The sequence below is a fragment of the Pleurodeles waltl genome, chromosome 2_1 (genome assembly GCF_031143425.1).
Source record: "Pleurodeles waltl isolate 20211129_DDA chromosome 2_1, aPleWal1.hap1.20221129, whole genome shotgun sequence".
In the NCBI taxonomy this organism is placed as follows: Eukaryota; Metazoa; Chordata; class Amphibia; order Caudata; family Salamandridae; genus Pleurodeles; species Pleurodeles waltl.
The window spans coordinates 362,662,944-362,677,363 of NC_090438.1; positions in this window are offsets into that span (position 1 = coordinate 362,662,944).

Sequence of the window (14,420 nt, forward strand, 5' to 3'; positions counted from 1 at the left end):
AATCCAAGATGGGGTGACTTGTGTGGCTCGGACCAAGTTCTGTTACCCAGAATCCTTTGCAAACCTCAAAATTTGGCTAAAAAAACACATGTTCCTCACATTTCTGTGGCAGAAAGTTCTGGAATCTGAGAGGAGCCACGAATTTCCTTCCACCCAGCGTTCCCCCACGTCTCCCGATAAAAATGATACCTCACTTGTGTGGGTAGGCCTAGCGCCCGTGACAGGAAATGCCCCAAAGCGCAACGTGGACACAGCCAAATTGGTGAAGGAAAACAGAGGTGTTTTTTGCAAAGTGCCTACATGTAGATTTTGGCCTGTAGCTCAGCCGCCACCTAGGGAAACCTACTAAACCTGTGCATTTCTGAAAACTAGAGACCTAGGGGAATCCAAGATGGGGTGACTTGTGTGGCTCGGACCAGGGTCTGTTACCCAGAATCCTTTGCAAACCTCAAAATTTGGCTAAAACAACACATGTTCCTCACATTTCTGTGGCAGAAAGTTCTGGAATCTGAGAGGAGCCACAAATTTCCTTCCACCCAGCGTTCCCCCACGTCTCCCGATAAAAATGATACCTCACTTGTGTGGGTAGGCCTAGCGCCCGCGACAGGAAATGCCCCAAAGCGCAACGTGGACACATCACAGAAAACAGACCTGTTTTTAGCAAAGTGCCTATCTGTAGATTTTGGCCTGTAGCTCAGCCGCCACCTAGGGAAACCTACCAAACATGTGCATTTCTGAAAACTAGAGACCTAGGGGAATCCAAGATGGGGTGGCTTGTGTGGCTCGGACCAGGTTCTGTTACCCAGAATCCTTTGCAAACCTCAAAATTTGGCTAAAGAAAAACACATGTTCCTCACATTTCTGTGGCAGAAAGTTCTGGAATTTGAGAGGAGCCACGAATTTCCTTCCACCCACCGTTCCCCCACGTCTCCCGATAAAAATGATACCTCACTTGTGTGGGTAGGCATAGCGCCCGTGACAGGAAATGCCCCAAAGCGCAACGTGGACACAGCCAAATTGGTGAAGGAAAACAGAGGTGTTTTTTGCAAAGTGCCTACCTGTAGATTTTGGCCTGTAGCTCAGCCGCCACCTAGGGAAACCTACCAAACCTGTGCATTTCTGAAAACTAGAGACCTAGGGAATCCAAGATGGGGTGACTTGTGTGGCTCGGACCAGGTTCTGTTACCCAGAATCCTTTGCAAACCTCAAAATTTTGCTAAAAAAACACATGTTCCTCACATTTCTGTGGCAGAAAGTTCTGGAATCTGAGAGGAGCCACGAATTTCCTTCCACCCAGCGTTCCCCCACGTCTCCCGATAAAAATGATACCTCACTTGTGTGGGTAGGCCTAGCGCCCGTGACAGGAAATGCCCCAAAGCGCAACAGGGACACAGCCAAATTGGTGAAGGAAAACAGAGGTGTTTTTTGCAAAGTGCCTACCTGTAGATTTTGGCCTGTAGCTCAGCCGCCACCTAGGGAAACCTACCAAACCTGTGCATTTCTGAAAAATAGAGACCTAGGGGAATCCAAGATGGGGTGACTTGTGTGGCTCGGACCAGGGTCTGTTACCCAGAATCCTTTGCAAACCTCAAAATTTGGCTAAAAAAACACATGTTCCTCACATTTCTGTGGCAGAAAGTTCTGGAATCTGAGAGGAGCCACAAATTTCCTTCCACCCAGCGTTCTCCCACGTCTCCCGATAAAAATGATACCTCACTTGTGTGGGTAGGCCTAGCGACCGCAACCGGAAACGCCCCAAAGCACAACGTGGACACATCCGAATTTGTGAAGGAAAACAGAGGTGTTTTTAGCAAAGTGCCTACCTGTAGATATTGGCCTGTAGCTCAGCCGCCACCTAGGGAAACCTACCAAACCTGTGCATTTCTGAAAACTAGAGACCTAGGGGAATCCAAGATGGGGTGGCTTGTGTGGCTCGGACCAGGTTCTGTTACCCAGAATCCTTTGCAAACCTCAAAATTTGGCTAAAAAAACACATGTTCCTCAGATTTCTGTGGCAGAAAGTTCTGGAATCTGAGAGGAGCCACAAATTTCCTTCCACCCAGCGTTCCCCCACGTCTCCCGATAAAAATGATACCTCACTTGTGTGGGTAGGCCTAGCGCCCGCGACAGGAAATGCCCCAAAGCGCAACGTGGACACATCACAGAAAACAGACCTGTTTTTAGCAAAGTGCCTATCTGTAGATTTTGGCCCGTAGGTCAGCCGCCACCTAGGGAAACCTACCAAACCTGTGCATTTCTGAAAACTAGAGACCTAGGGGAATCCAAGATGGGGTGGCTTGTGTGGCTCGGACCAGGTTCTGTTACCCAGAATCCTTTGCAATCCTCAAAATGTTGCTAAAAAAACACATGTTCCTCACATTTCTGTGGCAGAAAGTTCTGGAATCTGAGAGGAGCCACGAATTTCCTTCCACCCAGCGTTCCCCCATGTCTCCCGATAAAAATGATACCTCACTTGTGTGGGTAGGCCTAGCGCCCGCGACAGGAAATGCCCCAATGCGCAACGTGGACACAGCCAAATTGGTGAAGGAAAACAGAGGTGTTTTTTGCAAAGTGCCTACCTGTAGATTTTGGCCTGTAGCTCAGCCGCCACCTAGGGAAACCTACCAAACCTGTGCATTTCTGAAAACTAGAGACCTAGGGGAATCCAAGATGGGGTGACTTGTGTGGCTCGGACCAGGTTCTGTTACCCAGAATCCTTTGCAAACCTCAAAATTTGGCTAAAAAACCACATGTTCCTCACATTTCTGTGGCAGAAAGTTCTGGAATCTGAGAGGAGCCACGAATTTCCTTCTACCCAGCGTTCCCCCACATCTCCCGATAAAAATGATACCTCACTTGTGTGGGTAGGCCTAGCGCCCGCGACAGGAAATGCCCCAAAGCGCAACGTGGACACAGCCAAATTGGTGAAGGAAAACAGAGGTGTTTTTTGCAAAGTGCCTACCTGTAGATTTTGGCCTGTAGCTCAGCCGCCACCTAGGGAAACCTACCAAACCTGTGCATTTCTGAAAACTAGAGACCTAGGGGAATTCCAAGATGGGGTGACTTGTGTGGCTCGGACTAGGTTCTGTTACCCAGAATCCTTTGCAAACCTCAAAATTTTGCTAAAAAAACACATGTTCTTCACATTTCTGTGGCAGAAAGTTCTGGAATCTCAGAGGAGCCACGAATTTCCTTCCACCCAGCGTTCCCCCACATCTCCAGATAAAAATGATACCTCACTTGTGTGGGTAGGCCTAGCGCCCGCGACAGGAAATGCCCCAAAGCGCAACGTGGAAACAGCCAAATTGGTGAAGGAAAACAGAGGTGTTTTTTGCAAAGTGCCTACCTGTAGATTTTGGCCTGTAGCTCAGCCGCCACCTAGGGAAACCTACCAAACCTGTGCATTTCTGAAAACTAGAGACCTAGGGGAATCCAAGATGGGGTGACTTGTGTGGCTCGGACCAGGTTCTGTTACCCAGAATCCTTTGCAAACCTCAAAAGTTGGCTAAAAAACCACATGTTCCTCACATTTCTGTGGCAGAAAGTTCTGGAATCTGAGAGGAGCCACGAATTTCCTTCCTCCCAGCGTTCCCCCACGTCTCCCAATAAAAATGATACCTCACTTGTGTGGGTAGGCCTAGCGCCCGTGACAGAAAACGCCCCAAACCGCAACGTGGACACATCCAAATTTGTGAAGGAAAACAGAGGTGTTTTGTTGCAACGTGCCTACTTGAAGATTTTGGCATGTAGCTCAGCCGCCACCTAGGGAAACCTACCAAACCTGTGCATTTCTGAAAACTAGAGACCTAGGGGAATCCAAGATGGGGTGACTTGTGTGGCTCGGACCAGGTTGTGTTACCCAGAATCCTTTGCAAACCTCAAAATTTTGCTAAAAAAACAAATGTTCCTAACATTTCTGTGGCAGAAAGTTCTGGAATCTGAGAGGAGCCACGAATTTCCTTCCACCCAGCGTTCCCCCTTGTCTCACGATAAAAATGATACCTCACATGTGTGGGTAGGCCTAGCGACCGCGACAGGAAACGCCCCAAAGCACAACGTGGACACATCCGAATTTGTGAAGGAAAACAGAGGTGTTTTTTGCAAAGTGCCTACCTGTAGATATTGGCCTGTAGCTCAGCCGCCACCTAGGGAAACCTACCAAACCTGTGCATTTCTGAAAACTAGAGACCTAGGGGAATCCAAGATGGGGTGGCTTGTGTGGCTCGGACCAGGTTCTGTTACCCAGAATCCTTTGCAAACCTCAAAATGTGGCTAAAAAAACACATGTTCCTCACATTTCTGTGGCAGAAAGTTCTGGAATCTGAGAGGAGCCACAAATTTCCTTCCACCCAGCGTTCCCCCACGTCTCCCGATAAAAATGATACCTCACTTGTGTGGGTGGGCCAGGTGCCTGCAACAGAATAAGGCCCAAAACTTGTAGAGATAGAGGGGATAGCACAGCAAGTTTATAAGGACATATTCTTTTATACATCTTTAGACTGACTCTGCTTTGGGGACCCACATAAGTGAGGTATCATTTTACTTGGGAGGCTGAGGGGAACACTGGGGAGTAGGAATTTTGTGCTGGAGTGGTGATCCTACGAAGAAAGTAAGGAATATATGCTTTTTTAAGCACATTTTGAGGTTTACAGAGGAGTCTGGGTAAGAAAATGTTGGGGGATCCACGCAAGCCACACCTCCCTGGACTCCTTGGGGTGTCTAGTTTTATAAAATGTCTGGGTTTGGTAGGTTTCCCTAGATGAAGGCCGCACACAGGACCAAAAACATAGGTGCCCTCTCCCCCCCAAACACAGGTAGTTTTGTAATATATCGTTTTGATGTGCCCACATACGTCCGTGATGTGCCAAACACTAAAATTTTGAAAAGAAACACAGTTAGATTATGTGAAAAAGACCCCTCACCCACCAACCAAGTTGGTGGCATGCTTCATCATCGGGGTCCCACCTGAGGCACCTAGCGTGTCACAGGTGTGCTGCGACGCCTGATTACAGCGGAGCAGGTTTTGTCATTTTTACCACACATACTGGTTGGATTTGTCACGAGGGTGAGTGATGGTTCAGTGGATCAAATTTTACTAACAAGAGCTTTCACAAAAATGAAATGCACTGTTAGTAACTGAAAGGCAAAAAACTGAACCAATGACTCACAGCTCGTGAGCTGTAAAGCCGCGACAAGGCACCAACCGCTTTACAGTCCATTCACACAACTTTCATACATGACACACACAAGGCCATTCACACCGCCAGCCACGGGCCCAGCACATTACAACACTCACATCGACAGACAGCGCCACTCAAGGGCCCATCACTTACATACGCCCACATGCCTGATACAACAATCACACCAGCTGATGGGAGTGTGTGGACTGGTGTTTGGCTGGCAGTGTGTTGCAGTAGCCAACAGCAAGTCAATATGTACACTCTCAGCCAAGCCCCACTCCACCCACAATGGCATCATTTTTTTTTTTTTTTTAACAGAGGAACCCCTAACTAAGTAGAAAGAATTACAAAACTACAAACACAAAAGCTCTAACTAAGAACATGACAGAAATGCTAACCATGAAACTAAACACATGAAAATACAAAACAGACATGAGTTTACACTCATGGTTGTTCCCAGAAATTCTTCTGGGTGTGGTAATTCTTAAAACAAGCACTGACACACAGCCCAGGCTTTGAAGGACAATCTGGGCAGTATATTCGAGTCTCCCTCCGGATACCTCTTAGAAAACACACTCTACATTTCTTAGCTGGAAAGTCTTTTTTGGGTGTGGGAGGAATGTGCTCAGCAAAGTGGCGATCTTTCAATCTAGCCACATCCTCCACCACTGCTCCTCTAGGAACTCTGGCCTGTTCCACCACAATAAGGCTCTCTATCACTGACTCCTGAAATTTCACAAATGTCATCTTTGACTCTGGAGACCTATCCCTAAACACAATAAAAGCATTGAAGGTTGCTAAGTGGAAGAGGTGAAGTGCTAACTTCTTATACCAAACGTAAGACTTACGAATAGCAGTATAAGGTTCCAACCTCTGGTCAACTCTATCTACACCTCCCATGTGCTTATTATAATCTAAAATGCTCACAGGTTTGCGCACTTCAGCAACCTGGCCCCAAACAGTCACAGGGGAAGTACTCTCATCATGGATGGTACTTAGCATGTAGACATCCCTCTTGACTGAAAATTTCAAAGCTAGCAGCTCCTCGTTCCGCAAGGCACAGCACTGTCCTCTCTCAAGTTTTTTACAGACAAGCTCCCTTGGATAGCCTTTCCGGTTAGAACGGATTGTGCCACAAGCAACTGTGTCCACTCTAAACAATTCCTTGAACAATTGCTCACCAGTGTAGAAGTTATCTACATACAAATGGTGACCTTTGTTGAACAGTCGTCTACCAAGATCCCACACAATTTTCTCAGTAACTCCAAAAGTGGGAGGACAACCATGGGGGTCAATATTGGAATCCCTACCAGTGTACACACGGAAACTATACACATATCCTGTCCTACTTTCAGACAGCATATACAATTTAATTCCATATCGTGCCCTTTTGCTCGGAATGTACTGCCTAAAAACCAAATGACCCTTGAAGAGGACCAAAGACTCGTCCACACTTAACTCTTTGCCTGGAACATAGACCTCCGAAAACCGATCTACAAAATGATCAAGGACAGGCCTAATCTTAAAAAGACGGTCAGAATCTGGGTGATCTCGTGGCAAGGCTAAAGCATTGTCAACAAAATGCAGCATCCTAAGAAGAAGCAAATACCGATTACGACTCATGGTCGCTGGAAATATAGCTGTTGCCATCAAGGGACTAGTAGACCAATAAGAAGCCAGTGACGGCTTTCTTATCAACCCCATCAAAAAAGTCAAACCCAAAAACTTTTTTAACTCCTCCAAATTTGTGGGAATCCACTGGGCAGCTCTAGAGTGTAGCCTAAGTCTAGCAGCGTTGTCCCTCAAATGCTGCTCCGCATACAAATTAGTCTGCTCAACAATCTCTTCCAAAAACACATCATCCATGAATAACTCAAAGAAATTGATAGGCATAAAGTTCTCTGTATTGGCGTTACACCCCGGGAGACCAGTAAAGGCAGGCAACTCTGGCTGCTCCATGTTTGGGTCAACCCAGACATCAGGTCTTATAACGGGAAACCTTTCAGCCCCAGGTTGCTGCACTATTGGCACATCAATGTCCTCCTCTAAAACAGGCCCTTCATCTGCACTGAGTGAGGCTTCATCATCAGACGATTCCCCTCCAAGAGAAACATCACTGCCAGAATCTCTGACTTCCTCCTCTGCCTCAGATGCAGAGTCCGTCTCATAGTCATGATCAGACTGTGACTCAAAAAGCATACCAACCACCTGCTGAGCGGTCATCCTGCGGCTAGCCATGATCTCTCCTGCTAAAATTAACTGGACAAATTCACCACCAACAACCAGCACTGTGTAAGACAAGTAACAAAGTGTAGCTTTGTTAGTAAGAGTTATAAACTCAAAAACTATACCGCTCACTTGCCTGAAAAAGCTTGATTCACCAGCTACTACACAGCAATCACCAATGATATCCCACTAAAAATAAAGAAAGAAAGGCAAATTAGAAATAAGACAAAACAAATATCATTGTGCACAAACCTAAGGACAATTTCACACACAATCCTGCATTTAGTACACCCCCTACAAACATGTCATTCATGCATGGCAACAATACTCCTTTGGAGAAAATTGTTTTTACTTACCTAAAACATGCAACTGTGCAAACTGCAGGTCAACCACCGCCAAAACCGCAAGGAGCCACAGCAAATAAAGCAAAAGCTTTGAACTAGAACAAAAAGGAGGAAAACATTTTTTATCACAAATGCAAAGACTTCTTCAGTTGACAAACACCCCACCATCAAACATTTAGAAATTGGTGCCTAAGTGGATTCTGCCATAGGGGCAGATGGGCCTTCTAATAAAATAGGCCTGTCTACCCCAAGGAAGCCAGAAAATACCTTTAGTAGTGTGTCCCCATGGAGAGCGACCCTTGCCAAAGGGGACAGCCCTCAAAAAAAAGAAAAAACACACACAACACTATCCCTGGTGCCTAAGTGGCTTCTACCCCCCTTGGGGGCAGGTGGGCCTTACAAAATAGGCCCATCTGCCCCCAGGGGGTGTGGAAATGGGCAACAGGTCAATGCCCCCCTTGGGGGGGCGCCCCGTGACCAAGGGGACAGCCCCCCACAAAAATAAACAAATAAAAAAAAATCCCTGGCGTTCTAGTAGTTTCTGCCCCCCTTGGGGGCAGACCAGCCTAAAAATAATAGGCTGATCTGTCTCCAAGCAGTGCAGAAATGGCCTGGGTACATGTGCCCCCAAAGTGGGGGGCGACCCTTGCCCAAGGCCCCCCCATCCACTAACACACACACACTCACACACACACACACACACTGTCCCTGGTGTCTAAGTGGCTTCTGCCCCCCTTGGGGGCAGGTGGGCCTAAGAAAACAGGCCCACCTGCCCCCAGGGGGTGTAGAAATGGCCAACAGGTCAATGCCCCCCTTGGGGGGGCGCCCCGTGACCAAGGGGACGCCCCCCACAAAAATAAACAAATTAAAAAAAAACCCTGCCGTTCTAGTGGTTTCTGCCCCCCTTGGGGGCAGACCAGCCTAAAAATAATAGGCTGATCTGTCTCGAAGGGGTGCAGAAATGGCCTGGGTACATGTGCCCCCAAAGTGGGGGGTGACCGTTGTCCAAGGCCCCCCCCCCATCCACTAACACACACACACACACACACACACTATCCCTGGTGTCTAAGTGGCTTCTGCCCCCCTTGGGGGCAGGTGGGCCTAACATAATAGGCCCATCTGCCCCCAGGGGGTGTAGAAATGGCCAACAGGTCAATGCCCCCCTTGGGGGGGCGCCCCGTGACCAAGGGGACGCCCCCTCCCACAAAAAAAAAAAAAAAAAAAAAAAAACCTGCGTTCTAGTGGTTTCTGCCCACCTTGGGGGCAGACCAGCCTAAAAATAATAGGCTGATCTGTCTCCAAGGGGTGCAGAAATGGCCTGGGTACATGTGCCCCCAAAGTGGGGGGCGACCCTTGCCCAAGGCCCCCCCCATCCACTAACACACACACACACACACACACTATCCCTGGTGTCTAAGTGGCTTCTGCCCCCCTTGGGGGCAGGTAGGCCTACAAAAATAGACCCATCTGCCCCCAGGGGATGTAGAAATGGCCAACAGGTCAATGCCCCCCTTGGGGGGGGCGCCCCGTGACCAAGGGGACGCCCCCGACAAAAATAAACACATTTTTTTAAAAACATGGCGTTCTAGTGGTTTCTGCCCACCTTGGGGGCAGACCAGCCTAAAAATAATAGGCTGATCTGTCTCCAAGGGGTGCAGAAATGGCCTGGGTACATGTGCCCCCAAAGTGGGGGGTGACCCTTGCCCAAGGCCCCCCCCCATCCACTAACACACACACACACTATCCCTGGTGTCTAAGTGGCTTCTGCCCCCCTTGGGGGCAGGTGGGCCTAACATAATAGGCCCATCTGCCCCCAGGGGGTGTAGAAATGGCCAACAGGTCAATGCCCCCCTTGGGGGGGGCGCCCCGTGACCAAGGGGACGCCCCCCCCAAAAAAAAAACAAATAAAAAACAATCCCTGGCGTTCTAGTAGTTTCTGCCCCCTTCGGGGGCAGACCAGCCTAAAAATAATAGGCTGATCTGTCTCCAAGGGGTGCAGAAATGGCCTGGGTACATGTGCCCCCAAAGTGGGGGGCGACCCTTGGCCAAGGCCCCCCCCATCCACTAACACACACACACACACACACACACACACTATCCCTGGTGTCTTAGTGGCTTCTGCCCCCCTTGGGGGCAGGTGGGCCTAAGAAAATAGGCCCATCTGCCCCCAGGGGATGTAGAAATGGGCAACAGGTCAATGCCCCCCTTGGGGGGGGTGCCCCGTGACCAAGGGGACGCCCCCCCACAAAAAAAAACAAATAAAAAAAAAACCCTGGCGTTCTAGTGGTTTCTGCCCCCCTTGGGGGCAGACCAGCCTAAAAATAATAGGCTGATCTGTCTCCAAGGGGTGCAGAAATGGCCTGGGTACATGTGCCCCCAAAGTGGGGGGCGACCCTTGCCCAAGGCCCCCCCCCCATCCACTAACACACACACACACACACTATCCCTGGTGTCTAAGTGGCTTCTGCCCCCTTTGGGGGCAGGTGGGCCTAACATAATAGGCCCATCTGCCCCCAGGGGGTGTAGAAATGGCCAACAGGTCAATGCCCCCCTTGGGGGGGCGCCCCGTGACCAAGGGGACGCCCCCCCACAAAAAAAAACAAATAAAAATAAAACCCTGCGTTCTAGTGGTTTCTGCCCACCTTGGAGGCAGACCAGCCTAAAAATAATAGGCTGATCTGTCTCCAAGGGGTGCAGAAATGGCCTGGGTACATGTGCCCCCAAAGTGGGGGGTGACCCTTGCCCAAGGCCCCCCCCCATCCACTAACACACACCCACACACACTATCCCTGGTGTCTAAGTGGCTTCTGCCCCCCTTGGGGGCAGGTGGGCCTACAAAAATAGGCCCATCTGCCCCCAGGGGGTGTAGAAATGGCCAACAGGTCAATGCCCCCCTTGGGGGGGGGCGCCCCGTGACCAAGGGGACGCCCCCCCACAAAAATAAACAAATTTTTTTAAAAACGTGGCGTTCCAGTGGTTTCTGCCCACCTTGGGGGCAGACCAGCCTAAAAATAATAGGCTGATCTGTCTCCAAAGGGTGTAGAAATGGCCTGGGTACATGTGCCCCCAAAGTGGGGGGCGACCCTTGCCCAAGGCCCCCCCCATCCACTAACACACACACACACACACACTATCCCTGGTGTCTAAGTGGCTTCTGCCCCCCTTGGGGGCAGGTGGGCCTAACATAATAGGCCCATCTGCCCCCAGGGGGTGTAGAAATGGCCAACAGGTCAATGCCCCCCTTGGGGGGGTGCCCCGTGACCAAGGGGACGCCCCCCAAAAAAATAAACAAATAAAAAAAAATCCCTGGCGTTCTAGTAGTTTCTGCCCCCCTCGAGGGCAGACCAGCCTAAAAATAATAGGCTGATCTGTCTCCAAGGGGTGCAGAAATGGCCTGGGTACATGTGCCCCCAAAGTGGGGGGCGACCCTTGCCCAAGGCCCCCCCCATCCACTAACACACACACACACACACACACACACTATCCCTGGTGTCTAAGTGGCTTCTGCCCCCCTTGGGGGCAGGTGGGCCTAGGAAAATAGGCCCATCTGCCCCCAGGGGATGTAGAAATGGGCAACAGGTCAATGCCCCCCTTGGGGGGGCGCCCCGTGACCAAGGGGACACCCCCCCACAAAAATAAACAAATAAATAAAAAAAACTGGCGTTGTAGTGGTTTCTGCCCCCCTTGGGGGCAGACCAGCCTAAAAATAATAGGCTGATCTGTGTCCAAGGGGTGCAGAAATGGCCTGGGTACATGTGCCCCCAAAGTGGGGGGCGACCCTTGCCCAAGGCCCCCCCCCATCCACTAACACACCCACACACACTATCCCTGGTGTCTAAGTGGCTTCTGCCCCCCTTGGGGGCAGGTGGGCCTACAAACATAGGCCCATCTGCCGCCAGGGGGGGCAGAAATGGCCAACAGGTCAATGCCCCCCTTGGGGGGGCGCCCCGTGCCCATGGGGACGCCCCCCCACAAAAATAAACACATAAAAAAAAATCCCTGACGTTCTAGTGGTTTCTGCCCCCCTTGGGGCAGATCAGCCTAAAAATAATAGGCTGATCTGCCCTCAAGGGGGGGCAGAAATGGCCCTAAAAGACATGCCCCCCAAAGGGGAGCGACCCTTGCCCAAGGGGGCGCCCCCCCATCCACTACACACACAATCCCTGGTGCCTAAGATGCTTCTGCCCCCCTTGGGGGCAGATGGACCTAAAAAAAATAGGCCGATCTGCCCCCCAGGGGGGCAGAAAAGGCCAACAGTTCTCTGCCCCCTTGGGGGAGTGCCCCTTGCCCAAGGGGGCACCCCCCCACATAAAATGAACATAAATATGTAACACCCTGGTGATCTAGTGTTTTCCGCCTAAAAAATAGGCCAATCTGCCCCCAAGGGGGGCAGAAATGGCTGTAACGAATTGCCCCCCAAAGGGGAGCGACCCTTGCCCAAGGGGCCGCTCCCCGCCAACAAGAAACAGGTAAGTAAACAACAAAAAAAGAAATCCCTGGTGTCTAGTGGGCATTCCTGCTGCCCGACCGCAATGCGATCGGGCAGCAGGAATGCTCAAAGAGACACCGGGGGAAAGGAAAAGCCTTTCCTTTCCCCCGGTGCCTCTTTAGCTCAAACCCCCCACCCACCGGGAAGAGGAACTCACCTCTTCTCCGCTCGCCGCACAGGAAGCAAATGGCTTCCTGTGCGGCGAGAACCCCATAATGAAGTCATTATGGTGGGTGTGGGGGGGTCGGGGGTGGAAGGGGAAGGGCTTCCCCTTCCATCCCTGACTTTGGGGGGTGGGGGGAAGCACACAGAGGGAGCGAGAGCGCTCCCTCTGGGCTGAGTGCCGAGGACAGTAGTGGTTACGTCCTCGGCACAGCAGCACTGTGCCGCGGGACGTAACCACTACGTCCGCGGCACAGAAGGGGTTAAACACTCCAAAATAAGGTAAATATACACAAAAAACCCATAATGAAACCGATATAAAAAATGGGCACTAAATAAACATTATTAAAGACTTAGGGAGTCATTAAGAGTTTAACTCTTCCCGCCTTCACACCACCTATACGGCCTGAACCCCGCCGGTCCTAATAGGACTTCACTGCAGGGCCGGCGGGTGGAAATACTATTTCCGCCTGCCGACTCTGCGATGAACAGGGCCTTAACATTGATGTTGGCTCCTAATGGAGCTGGTGCCAATGTGGTGGTGCAGCAGGTCCAGCAGCACCCGTCACGCATTCCACTGCCTGTAATTCGGGCAGTGGAATGCGTGATGGGGCTCTGCATGGGGCCCCTGCACCGCCCATGCCAAGTGCATGGGCAGTGCAGGGGCTCCCAGGGCCCCCCTGAGTACCTCATTCCACCAGCCTTCCCATGGCAGTGTGATTCAAAAAATATCAATGTTTAAAAAATATATATATATTAAAATATTTTAATAGCCTTTACAATTATTTGGTAGTTTTAGCAAGATATATTTTTTAATATACATATGAGTACAAAATAAAAGTTCCATCAGCTTTTTCATTTACAATTACTTCTTAATTATAGTAACTATCAACACTTCAATACATATTTGTAAATTTTAAAATTATAGAAATGTCAAAATAACAAATAAATATAATAAATTAATAAAACATTTGATCCAAACCATATGATAATGTCAGAAACATACTAAATTGTATTCACATAACTTAACAGATGATTTGCTTCTAATTTCTAACAAAATAATAAAAAGTAAATATTAATGTAGCGATAGTGATACTTACATACAAATACAGCCTATAAAGAGAAATAAAATTATATTATTTAATAAAAAAGTAATCTTTATAAACAATTTAAAACAATTTTATGAAATGAATTATAAAACACCCCATGCGGTTCCCCTATAAACCCTACATCATGCATTAATAACATTAAAAAAACTGCTTAACAATACTAAACTTACACATAATAACAACATTTAAAAAAATGATAAAAGTCAATACGTTATTTCACATATCTGATACAAAATAACGTTTCTTTAGCAAATTAAAAAGAATAAAAATAAAAAATACTTTAAAAATGTTTTTAAAATGATATTTATTAAAAAGTGAAAATGTTATAAACAATTGAAAACCATTTTGTAAAATATATGATAAAACACTCTTCACCGTTTTCCTTATAAACCCTACATCCCACATTAAAACCTCAAAAATACTTAAAACTACTACATCTACACAATACAACAAATTCCAAAAAATTAAGGTACAAAACCTCCAAACTTATAAGAATATAGCTTTTAACAAATACTCATCCCTTACCTGCTGAAAACCAGTATCCTGCATCTAAATTGTTAAACTATTTTAAATAAAAAATAAATATAATATAGAAATATGTATTAGAAAAATAAACATAATACAGAAGATATTCCATTACATAATCAGTATTATATACAACAATATTTCTAACAACAATATATTAAAGGAACCACTAAAAAATAATATTCCTACCCGCAATATTTAAAACAGTGATATTCTAGTAATCACAATATAACGGCAACATACAATGATTTTTTTCTCCATCTATTTACAACACCTATGGGTCTTCAGAGATATTGGGCCTAATTAAGAGTTTGGTGGATGGGATAGCCCATCCAGCAAACTCCCGACATGGTGACTGTTGCCGTTTGGGGGTGACCACCCTTCC